Source organism: Antechinus flavipes, chromosome 2, assembly GCF_016432865.1.
Source record: "Antechinus flavipes isolate AdamAnt ecotype Samford, QLD, Australia chromosome 2, AdamAnt_v2, whole genome shotgun sequence".
Taxonomy (NCBI): Eukaryota; Metazoa; Chordata; class Mammalia; order Dasyuromorphia; family Dasyuridae; genus Antechinus; species Antechinus flavipes.
In genome coordinates, this window is record NC_067399.1 from 594,110,531 (window position 1) to 594,123,863 (window position 13,333).

Sequence of the window (13,333 nt, forward strand, 5' to 3'; positions counted from 1 at the left end):
CAGGAATCCATTTAATTAAAATGAGAAGTATTAATGTACATACCTTTAATGGTGAGGAGAGGGGATGGTGCTTCTAGCTTCACTTCAGCTCTCCCCTCTGACTTGGAACCCCAAACCAAGAGCTTTACCTCCTGCAAGTACATGTAGGCAGCAATGTTCCTGCCCCACTGCTTTTGCACTCACTAGGTGTGCTAGTTCCTTCCTCCTTAGGGCCCTGCACAGTAGAGTTTGGGGTTCCTAATCAATTAAAGTTCCCTCATACTCCCAACTCCACACACTGTCCAGGAGATGAAAGTTCCTGTGGTCCTGCTGAGACTCCAGCCAAAGCTATCTTTCTTCAAGAGTACTCACTTGGTATTCCTGGGGAGTTAGCCTAAAGGTGTTTGCACCTTACACTGGCTTAATTTCCAGTCTGGGGTCTTTCTTCAAATCTTTTTGGGTTGTATCAGGAAGACTGCACCAAGTCTTCTTGAATTTTCACCAGTCTATGTTTACCATAAGGTACAAATTTGGTCTGTTTATGGGAAAAACCTAAATAGCTTGAAATGACTTACTCCAACATTTTCCCAGAATACTCCTCAATAGCATTTTATTTTTCTAATTATATGTAAAGATAGTTTTCAACATTAATTTTTGTAAGATTTTAAATTCCAAATGATTTTCTCCTCTCTTCTCTCTCTCCAAGGTAGCAAACAATCTCATATAAGTTATACATGTACAATAATTTTAAATATATTTCCATAATAGTTACATTATGAAAGAAGAAATCAGAACAAAAGGGAAAAGCCACGAGAAAGAAAAAAGCAAATGAACAAACAAAAAACTGAAAATAGTAGGCTTCCACATGAATTCAGTTTCTATAGTTTTCTCTGTGGATACAGATGGATTTTCCATCCAAAGTCTATTGGAATTGTCTTGAATCACTGTATTGCTAAGTCTATCATAGATGATCACATAATCTTGTTTCTGTGTACAGTATTCTCCTAGTTCTACTCACTTCACTAAGCATCAGTTCATGTAAGTGTTTCATGGAAATATTTTGAGTCAGTTTTTAATATGTATATATTTTTTCTCCTTAAATCCCTTTGTATTCCCAGCATAATACTTTACACATAGTTGAAGTTCTATAAATATTTGATGTTTTCTAATCCAACAAACATTTATTTATCACCTACCAGATGAAAGGCCTTATTCTAAGAACTGAGAATAAAAAAACAATTTAAAAATTGCCTCACATCTAAAAAAAATTACTTTTTATAGAGGGGGTAGGATGTAAAGAATTAAGCATATACATGATTATTTGAGAGGGAGAAAATATTTATTAACTAAATTGATCAGAAAAGGCTTGTCAAAGAAGGTTTCATATGAGCTGAGCCTTAAAGGAAAGTAATGATTTTAAGCTGTATAGGTGAGGGACTGATTTCCAAGCATAGAGACAGCCTATACAAAGACATGGAGGTGGGAGATAGAATGCTGTATTTGAGAACAGAATCTAGGTTAGTAATATATATGTATGTAAAGAGAATAAATGGGATAGGTCTGGAAAGGAAAGCTGAAACCATACTGAGAAGGTCTTTAAATGCTAAGTCTAGGAGTTTCTTTTTAATTCTAGGACAGGGGACATTAACTTGGCTTGTTTGTTTTAATATCTTAATAACTGTACTTTGGCATAATTGGTTTCCTTTGTAATCTTATGTATTTTATGCATTGAAAAATGTTATTTCAAGAAGGGGTCCAAAGATTTTTCCAGACTGCCTTAAGGAGTTTGTGACATATGACAAAGATTAAGACCTTCCTTCCAGAGGTACTAGATTCTCAAAGGTTTTCCATCAGGAAAATGACGAGATCAAATTTTGTTTTAGGAAGATTTGGAACCAGTTGGAGTTTGGATTAGAGGGAGGAGAGACTAGAAAATTAATTAATAGGGTGTTGGCTTTGAGAGAAGGGAGAGAAAGATAGATTTGAGAGAGATCATAGAGATAAAAAGTAATGCTTGGCAACCTCTTTATTGATAACTCTGTTTTCTGATATTAATTTCTCAGAGCATGACCAATATACATTGCTCAAAATCAGAATCTCCTTTTTTGCAATTAAAGTACAAGTCTGAACCTCTTTTGTACAAGAGGAAAATGGGATTTATTGCTTGCAAAAACATAAGTACTCATAAAGACATTTTCCCCTCTCCTTTCTTTCACTGAATTTCAGAGTTAGAAAGGACATTTAAGATCTTCTTACACTCTCCCTTTATAGAGAAGGTAACAGCCATACTAATTGTGTGACTATCATGTGTCAGATACTGCACTGGGTGGGGAGGATATGGAGAAATATTAGACACCCACCACATCTTTTTCAATGAATAGCTCACAGTCAAGCCAGAATATATGAAGAATTAACTGAGGGGCGGAATCAAACAGTAAAAACCTTAGCGTGTTGTAAGGGGTTTAGCAATAGAACCCCTAATTGAACAGCAAGATTTGGTTATCAGGAGATTGGGGGTGGGTGGGGGAGTTGCTTAAAAAAAACCAAATAACTCAGCATATTTATTCCTAAAAAGTAAATTCGTGGTTTTTTTTTTTTCCTTTTTTTCCCCCCAGCATTCCTTATGCTCTCATGTGACATGTATTTTTAGGATCTGCTGTTGACAAGTGTATTTTTGTGTGACTGAGTGGGAGAGTGGTAAAAGGTTTGTGTTGCTGAACACACATTACACACACAAGAATTAAGGGTTCACAATTGAATGAAAGATTCCAGATTGTTGAATTTCAGTCATCAAAGGTTTCTGAAAAAACACAGAGAGATGTATTCGGAACTTGTGATCCTGTGGACATTCCCCGATAAATGACTAGTTCCAGGTATTGTTAAAGTGTCTTCAATGACCCACTTCCAATAAAGCACAAAATAATTGACTGTGCCAGGTCACACAATCCCCAGCACAGGAGACTAAGAGACTTTAAAAGAGTGAGAACCCGAAGAACACTTAAACAGTAGCAAAGAATATGATTGAACATGATTGTGTGTGCAGGCAGATGGCTGACCACTAGGTGGGCTCCCTTTGAGTGTCCAGCCTAATTGGTTTTTTCACGGTTGCTTTTTTTTTCTGGGCTGGGAGATTTTGATTGAATTTTTTCTAATGGGCTCTCTAACTCATTCTTACTTGGGCCTTATTACCTAAATCCTCACTTGAGATTAAGAAATCTCTTGATTTATTACATGAACCAAGTAGACTTTAATTTTTTTTTAAATGTGTTTTCTTTGAATACCCTTTCTGGAAATAACAACTAAGTTAAAAAATAATTAAGGACTGTGTTTCCTATCAGGCTTTTTCTTCTGCATGTACAATTATCTGCAGACATAAGATTGTCTGCTCTGATAATTGTACCCTCCAAATGAGGGGCAAGTGGCTAATTATGCCCACATGCAGCCGATTGCACTCTCCATTAGCCAATTATAGGCCCAATTATTTGTGCACATAAATAATTGCAGCCATGGAAAATAGAGGCAGACCCTCCTTGCAGATCCTCTTGGCCTGGAATGGTTGGTGGAGACTAATTGCTGCACTAGAATCCTAGGTACTTTTTGAAAGGCAAAATGTATTGAAAATCAGAGAAATGATAGTGTGACCAGAAGAATGCCAAGGTACCATATAGGGCAACTTCATTTAGATTCTAGAAAAATGGCCCTAGTATCTAAATCTGAAGCAATAATTGATATCTTTTGGGCAGAGGACCGAACTGAAGGGCACAAAGTCTGGGTTTTGATAATAGCTTTATCACTTAGTTTAGGGGTTAGCTGGGTAGTACAGTGGATAAAATGACAAGCCTGGAGTCAAGGACATCTGAGTTCGAATCAAACCTCAGATATTCTAGTCACTAGACTAATATCTAGATACCTAAGTCACTTAATTCCAGCTTGTCTCAATTTTTTTTAATCTATAAAATGAGGATAATAATAGGACCTACCTTCCAGAATTTTTGAGAGGGTTAAAAGAAATGTTAATTGTAAAGTCTTTAGCATAGTGCCTGGTACATAGTAAGGGCTAGATGAATATTCGATATTATTGACTAACATTATGACCCTGTGCATGTAATTTTCAGTGCTACCAATTGCTCATAGATAAGGGGGATGATGGGAAAGTCTTATGTTTCCCTGATGGTCTTGAAGATGAATCAGGTAATCAATTCAGGGCATTATCATGGTGATCGAACAGCTGCCGATTCTGGGACAAGGATAACCACTCCACACAACAGAAGACTATTAAAGAGAAATCGATTTCTCAGATTTCAAGGCTTCTGCTATGAAGAGCTTGTGACCAACAGGACCAACTCTTTCATCCCTCCTTTACTCCATCCCACTCATGAATATGAGTCTTTTACACAACTCCAAGGAAGGACCTGAGATGAGGATGTTGGGGACAGTGAAAGCAGAAGACGGTTATTTTGAGAGACTGCTTTGTCATCAGGGAACATTGCCAAAGAGGATACTAAAACCCTTTCTCCCTATTTACTTTCAAGACTTCTGGTAGCTATAGACAAGTAATAGAATATTCAGAGAGTGTTCTTTTTCCCTATGGAAGAGGGATTTAGTTTACTCTGCTTGACCCCAAAAGGCAGAAACAAAATCAATGGGAGGAAGTTATGGGAAGGCAGATTCTACTTCAGTATAATGAAGAATAATCTTGATAATCAGAGCTCTCCAAAAATGAAATGAGATGCTTCAGAGTTTAGTGATTTCCTTGTCACTGAAGATTTTAAAAGTAAGCTGGAGAGAAATTATATAGAAGATTTGTGTAAGGATTGAATCCAGGGACCTTTTAGGTTACTTTTAACCCTAAGATTCTGTGATAGAAATTGCAATTTGTTATGGATAAAAAACAATTGCTTAACTGTCCTTTCAATTACTGAGAACCCTGATAAGCTCTCCAAAAATGTCTTGGAGTCACACAGAGCACTGAAATAAGCATTGTCCAAAGATCCCCTCTGGAATCTGATCTGTTTCAGCATTTCCTGAGTCGGTTTGGTAAACAAGGGAAGCATTACATTATTCCCTGGAAATGTTTGGAAGAGCTTCACATTGTGATGAGTGAATAAGAAGCAGAATGATAGAATTGGATAGCATGCTGCACTCGACAGGAGGCCTGTTTGAATTCCCACTCCGGCACTCTCTAGGGTGTGTGTGTGTGTGTGTGTGTGTGTGTGTGTGTGTGTGTGTGTGTGTGTGTGAATCTTTAATTACTGGTTTTTGATCCTCATTTTCTTAGTCTATAAAATATAGGAATTTTATCAAATTGAAATAGACCCAACACGAGATAGACAGCTCAGACCAGAGCATTCGATTTAAAGCATTGTTTATTAGCCGGCAGGAGACTGTCTTTTCAGACAGGCTAGTGGAGATCAGCCCCAAGCCTCCAGCGAGACAGACTTTTAAGCACGTTTGCCGTTCCTTGGTACAGCTGAGTACCAAGTTTATGGTTACAAGTCTCGTTAATCATTGACACAGATTCTCCCTTACAATGGGGAAATGACAGGACGTGGGTGAGCACACAACAGGACATGTCTACATGGATTGCAATGTTGACTGGACATTGTTAGGCAAACGCTTCTCGGAAAGTCCAGGACTTCATGACCTTTTAGACAAACACTTCTCAGAAAATCTAGGACCTCGTGAACATGGGATGGGGCCCAGTCTTTTGTCCATTCCAAAATGATATCTAAGATACTGTCCAGCCCTAAATTTGAACTGCTATTTTCCCATATTCTAAAGTCTCGCCTCTGAATAAAACCAAACCCAAACCACTTCCAGATTCATGATTTTGTGTGTGTATGTATCAGTGGGGTGACTATAGAGTGGGGATGAGACAGTGGGAAATGTACCCTGTGTGGCAAACTCATAGTATTCTAAATAAGGAACTGGCCATCAAGTTGAATACAGCATTGATGAAAATAGAAAACATATTTGAGAAAAGAAATACTTAGAGGAACTATATAACCTAGAAATGTCTCATCATCTAATAACTATTTGGGTAAATATGATGAGGAAAATCTCATATATAAAGGAAATTCAGAAGTGGCCATTTTGGCTGAGGTCCTTTGCTGTGATAGATGCTATTTTTAGTAGCTAGGTTGTGTTTTTTTTTTTTTTAAGAGGGTGAATAAGGGGCAGTGAGAAGTCAGACCACTCAGCACCAGCTCCCTGAGAGTCAGGTTTGTGTGCGCTCTAGGCTGTGGAGATGGGAAGTGTGTTGATTTAGAAATGCATATTTGGCAGCTTTCTCCTCAGAGTCCTTTGCCAGTCTTTATTAGGAAACAAGCTTTACTTGGGGACTTTTTGGACACAAATGCTTTATTAGGGGATGAAATGCATTTCTTTAATTCCATAAACAAGAATAACAAAATCATAAACATCTGCACTTAAAGGGGACAAAGCACCAAGGCTAAAGCCTCCTATCAGCTCCAGGTGGCTCTCAGACAGCTGGCTGAAATAGAGGAGCATTTTGGCTGCAGTGCAGAAATACAGCGCTGTTGGATGCTCTCCATTTTCCAAATAAGGATCTGTATCCCTTTTAGTGCATTGATACTCAAGGTAAATGTTTCTTTAAAATGTTAGTGTTTCCACTTAGCCTTCTTAAACATGACTATCCTAATGGAGCATAATGGGATAAAAGGAAGCGTGCTGGATTTGGAGTTGGATGACCTGGCTTCAAATCTTGCCTCTGACACCTACTAGTTGTGTGACCATGGGTAAAACACATAACCTCTCTGAATCTGAGTGTCCTCATCTGCAAAGTGGGGATAATATTACTTGTGATACTTATCAAAAAAAGGATCAAATGAGTTGATATTTTTAAAACAGTTAGCACAGTGTAGGCACTTAATAAATGCTTTTTAAAAATATCACACAAGGTGTTTGTGAGACTTAAATGAGATCATCTTTTTTATAAAGAGCTTAACAAACTTGAAAGTGCTATCTAAATAAATTCCCATTCTTATTTTAATAGTGGATGAAGTGAGAATTGCTGGACCCAGTGTAATAGTTATCCTGCAACTGTTTCCTCCATGGAAGGGAGGGAACAAGCAGATGGATGATTTGATGTATTTCATAACACCCACCAAGGTCCAAATGCAAATACTAATAGTTGAGAGAATACCATGGATACAGGACACTTTCAAAATGCTTTATTGGCATAAATAGAAATGTTGATCACTTGGAATGAGAATCATTTTGCTTCTGTACTACATATGGAGATTTATAGAATCTTAACACAGGAATGGACCTTAAATTTCATAAGGGATCATTTTTCAGATAAGGAAACTGAGGCACAGAGAAGGGCAAGTATCTTCTTTAAGGTCATAGAATGAATTAATGGCAGAGTGAATGGAATACTGAAGTTGGAATCAAACTTGTATTCAAATCCCATCTCAGATGCTTATTGTTTGACCCTACCTCACTCAGTAGGGTCAGTTTTCTTATCTATAAAATGAAAAGGTTGGGTTAGAACATCTCCAAAGTCTCTCTTAGCTCTAAATCTTTGAACTTGTGAATCCAGGTGTTCAACACTTTAATGCACACCATATGATTTTAGAAGCAATTAAGACATTTTCTTCAGGACAACTTCTTGAATTTTCACAAAGGTCAGAAATGCTCAGTATTCATGAATCTACTGCTGCTGCTTCTGATAATAATAATAATAATAATTATACTAGATAGTTGACAATACTTGATAATAATACAATTAGGTGGCACAGTGGATAGTGTGATGATCCTGGAATCAAATCAGTAAACAAGAGTTGAAATTCCTTCTCAGATAATTAATAGTTGTGTGAATCTGAGCAACTCATTCAACCACTACCTGCCTCAATTTCCTCATCTCTAAAATCTAATAATAGTATCTACTTCCCAAGGTTGTTGAAAGGGCAAAATAATATTTATAAAGCATTTCTTAAACCATAAAGCACTACATAAATGATAGCTATGATTATCATAGTTAATAACATTTTATAATGATGAAGTCCTTTGTACACATACATTCATTTGATAGTAACCATTTTGTGAAACAGGCATATAATTTATTGTGTTCATTTTAAACAGGAGGAAAATGAAATTTAGTGATGTTATAGTTCTGTTGAGGTTCCATGGCTAGTAGGAGAGAAAACTATGTTTTGAACTCCAGGCCTTCAGATTGCAAGACTACAGCTTTTTCAGCCTTACTATACTGCTTCTATACACTACTTTAGGGAATATAGTAATATAATTTATCATTATATATACTATACACATATATGTATATGTATTCACATACTTATATACATATATGTACACACACATGTATATATATATATATAATTAGATGGGAGAATCTTGTATTAAATGTCATTAACACCAAACATGCAATACTGATTCATATATTGGCCTTGAGCTATTGATGTAAAGTAGAAATAGCCATAATGGAATAATAGCATATGATAAAAGTCAAAGTCACTCAAATTAAATATTGAAAAGATGGAGAAAATGATAATAGCATAAGAAATAGAAGTTTCTCTCTTTTTTGGACCTCATGCTTTTATGAGAAATTGGAAATGAGATAAAATTTTGATATGCTTTCTATCAAAGGCAGAACCTGGATTTTTAGCAGACTTAAATATTTATTTCATTATTCATGAAATAAATTTAAATTGAAATAATTTAAATTGAGTGGATATTATTGTCTATATTCCACAGGAGAATAATGTATCATTTCTAGTACATACTGAATGCAGTTCAATTCAATAATTCCTCTCAACAAAACTTTATTAAGTACCTACTATGTGCAAAGTACAAATTCTTTGAGTTTGTATTCAAGACCCACCATAATGGTTTCACATTTCCTTTCCAGACTCATCTCAAACAATTCTTCCTCAATTTCTCAGAAAATCTAGGGCCTCAAGATACTCAAAGCCAAAGTAACAATGGACTACCCATCATTCTGTTAACAGGTCCCATTTCTGAATATTATATTCTCTCATTTCTACCTGTTGAAATCCTACCTATTTTGCAAAGCTCAACTCAAATACCACCTCTTTTATTGTGTAATACCGACCTTATCAGAAGTCAATTTTTTAGTCTATTGAACTCTCATACTCCCTCTCTTGAACACCTAGCATATTTAATTTTTCATTATGTTTATTTATGTATATGTTTAACCTTTTAGATCATGAAGATCTCTGATTCTTCATAATCTTCTGAAACTTATCTTGGATTTTTTGAAAACTTTGCCATTAGAGTATAAGCTTTGGCATGTTTGACTAAGCCAAAAAGATTGAACAACACGCTATTATCAAAGTTTGAAAAATTTCTTAATAGGTTTGACAATTTTGGTAAATATTGATTGAGAATATTTGTTTTCATCTCGACTTTTGAGAGTCCCTCGTTTCCTTCAATGCTCTCCTAAAGGAACCCTCTTCGATTCACCCAATTCAGCTATTAATGCTCTCTTTTTCCTTGAGCTGTTCTGTGTTTCCTTATCCTTAATTAAGTTACTGAAGGCTGTAACTTGTTTTTGTCTTTGTATTCCAAACACCTAGCATTATGCTTGGAGATTATAACAATGGGCACTTTATCAACACCCGTAGATGAAATGATCATAGATACTTAATAAATTTGTTAGATTAAATATTTGGGGCACTTTAGTGGGAACTAAAGATACAAACACAAAAACAAAATAGTTCCTGTCCTCAAGGAATTATTAAGGGGTAAAATATAAACAAAAAGATGTATAAAATAGGAGAGGAGTGAGAGGGACAAAAGAGAAATTGGGAGAAATGGGAATATTTGAAGAAGGAAATGACAACAATTCCTAACAAATAGAGTTATTACCAAGTGTGGTATACTGTCTTGAGAGGTAATGGGTTCCCCTTCCATGGGAATATTCAAACAAAAATTGCTTCTCTTATAGAGGGAACTCTCATACATATAGGATTTGGACTAGATGGTTTCTGACTTCCATTGTAATCTAATATTCTCTGATTTTATGTACTGTCTGAGTTGTAGGGTAATGGAATCTTTGGCTATAAAAACTGCTAAAGACCATTAAACCAAAACAAATTTGTGATCTGATTTGGTGGAAGGAATACTTACACCAACTGGATTCCAGATTCCTAAAGTATTTAAAGTAAAATAAATACTAATCTAGTATCTTCTTGGGAAGAGACATCATGCCTTCTTCATTTTTTTTTTTTAGTAAAATGTCTTGAGATTAGAAGTAACAAGTGAATGAATGATCTCATGTTTTCACAATGACATTTGTCTAGGACAGCAAGAATGATAATTGCCTATCCCAAAATACAGTTCCACCTATATATTGTCAATATATTCAGATTTTCCAGACTTCCATTATCATAGCAATTATAGAAACTTGGAAGAGAACTTAGAGAGTATCTATTCCAATTATATCTGAACAGGGATCCTTCCACAGCCTCAATCACTGAATTTCTAGCCTGTGCTTGATGACTTGCAGTGATACAGTCCTTCCTAAGCTCTCTTGACAATATGGCACCCACATTTTCTATATGGCCTGGCTGGAGAAGAGTACAACAAGGCAATCACTTTCCTTGTTTGGTGCTATGATTCTATGAATGAAATTTCAAATTACATTGGCCTTGCAGGACTGCCATGCCATACTGGTGACTCATACTGAGTTGCAGTCCTTTGTTTGCCCTTAACTCTTTCATGCTATTTGCTAGCTAAGTTTTTTTCCCATTTTGTACTTGTGTAGTTGATTGTTAGAACCCACAAATAATTGGACATTACACAACCTTCTTTGATGTGGCCCATTCATTCTATTCTGTCATGATCATTTTGCATTTTTACTCTGTAGTCCAATATACTTGCTATCCTTTCCAACTTTGTTTTATCGTCAGTTTTGATAAGTATTCCATCTATGCCTTTAACTAAGTAACCTTTGAATAGGAGAGGATCAAGGTTAGATCAGATCTCTGGATCATTACCCTAGCCCTCACTCCAGGTTGATATCACTTATATTATTCATTATTCTTTGGGTCTGGTCATTCAGCCAGTTCCAAATCCATCAAACTGTGTAATCATCTTGACTACAACTTTCACTTCTAACCAAAAGGATATCATGAAAACTTTGTAAAATGCTTTGCTGAAAACCAAGTATACTGGAAGAGACATTTCCATGATCTACCAATATAATTATCCTGTCAAAAAAGGAAATGGAGCTATTCTGGCATGACCTGCACTTGATAAAGTAATGATGGTTCTTAGGGAGCATCATTTCACATTCTAAATGTTCACAAACCATTCCTTTAATAAAGGCTTCCAGAATTTTCCTAGGTCACTGAAGTAAAGCTCATCTTATACTTTGGACATGCTATCCTTTCCCCTTTATTGGAAATATGAACATTTATCCCATGCAACTCAATTTCATAGATCTAGAAATTCAGGGGTCCTCAAACTATGGCCCATAGGCCAGATGCGACAGCTGAGGATGTTTATCCCCCTCACCCAGGGCTATGAAGTTTCTTTATTTAAAGGCCCACAAAACAAAGTTTTTGTTTTTACTATAGTCCAGCCCTCCAACAGTCTGAGGGACAGTGAACTGGCCCCCTATTTACAAAGTTTGAGGACCCCTGATAGATTTTTCTTTATTTTCAATCAATCAGCTAGCATTTAGGAAGTTATGAGATGCACAAAATTAGAGAAGCTACCCAAAATGTAAATGTGTCCATCCTGTGGCAGAGCATTTTGAGCTCATATTGGTCTGATCGGCCACAGTCGAACACACTGAAACTGTTCTAATATAGTGAAGTCATTTTGGTCCTCTTCAAGTACAAAGGACACCAACCAACTAACCAACTATGAAGTTAAAAAAGTGGTAGATACTATGTAGGAAACTGAGGATATGAGGACAAAGAATCAAACAATCCTTACTCACAAGGAACATGCCTTCTAACAAGGAAGGCAGTCAACACCTATATAATATATGTGCAGTATGAGTAAAAATAAACAAATGTAGATTAATGCAAATTAGTTAAGTAGAAAGTAATTGGGGAAGGAGGTTATTAGTGTTGTAGGGGTCAAGGAAGGCTTCCTTTTCAAGGATAGTGCCCGAGCTGCACCTTAAAGGAAGAGAGGGACTCTCTCAAGTTGAGTTTTGAATGAAGTGAATTCGAAGCATATGGAACAGTCAGTAAAAGGCATAGAAATAAGGGGGAACAAAGTGAAAGCCAGTTTGACTGGATCACAGAATGTTGGAGGGGGCGTAACATTCAATGAAGTTGGGAAAATACTTGGAGATAGGTTGTAAAGGGCTTTATGAACTATCCAGAGGAGATTCTATTTTGTCCAGTAAGCCCCTAGAGTTGATTGAGTAGGGGAGTCATAAGGTGAGGTCTGTGCTTAAAGAAAATTACTTTGTCAGCAATTTATCAGATGGATTTTAGCAGGGAGATACTTGAGACAAGGAGACCTATTAGAGGGCCACCACAGTAATCTAGAGGAAAGAACCTTAACCCTTTCATCTAGGCTTGTTAACCTGCTCTCTGGGTTGGGTTTAGTCACTCCAACATGCTCTCATACTCATAGATCTGAATTTCCAGGGACAGACTACAGCCATTACATTAAACTATCTCATGTTTCTAAGGGTAACCCTGACTAGGGGACATGCATTCCCCTACTCACCAATCTAGCTTTGAACACCATGGCAATGCATTTTCTGTCTATGTAACCAGCTACTCACAAGGCAATATCCAGTATATTTATGATATTTACACAATGAGGTACTCACAATAATGATACTTTCAATCTTGAATATAACCATTTACTTAACAATAAAGCAAAATTAAATAATAATATTATAGATATTCATTTTTAACACTGTCTCATCAATGAACTCAATTATCTACGGTGAAGAATGGGTACCCATTTGCAGGAATCTGGCAGGGATACACATAAGGGAAATCAACATATATGCTTGGGGTAAAATGCAACTGTGAGCTTTAGGTTTCAATATTATTGATCCATCCAAGAATGTCTTCATCCTACTTTTTTGCTCACTCCTTGACTGTTGAGCCTTGTTACTCTTCAATTAGGAAAATACCCTTTTTTACACTTAAAAAGAGCATCCAGATTCAGGTCAGTTCCAATGGTCTTGTGGTGAAGAAAGCCTATTTGTAACCAGAGAGAGGACTGTGGGAACTAAGTGCAGACCACAACATAGTAGTTTTACTCTTTTTGATGCTGTTTGATTGCATTTTGTTTCCTTTCTCATCTTTTTTCTTTTTTTGATCTGATTTTTCTTGTGCAGCAGAAAAATTGTGGAAATATGTATAGAAGAATT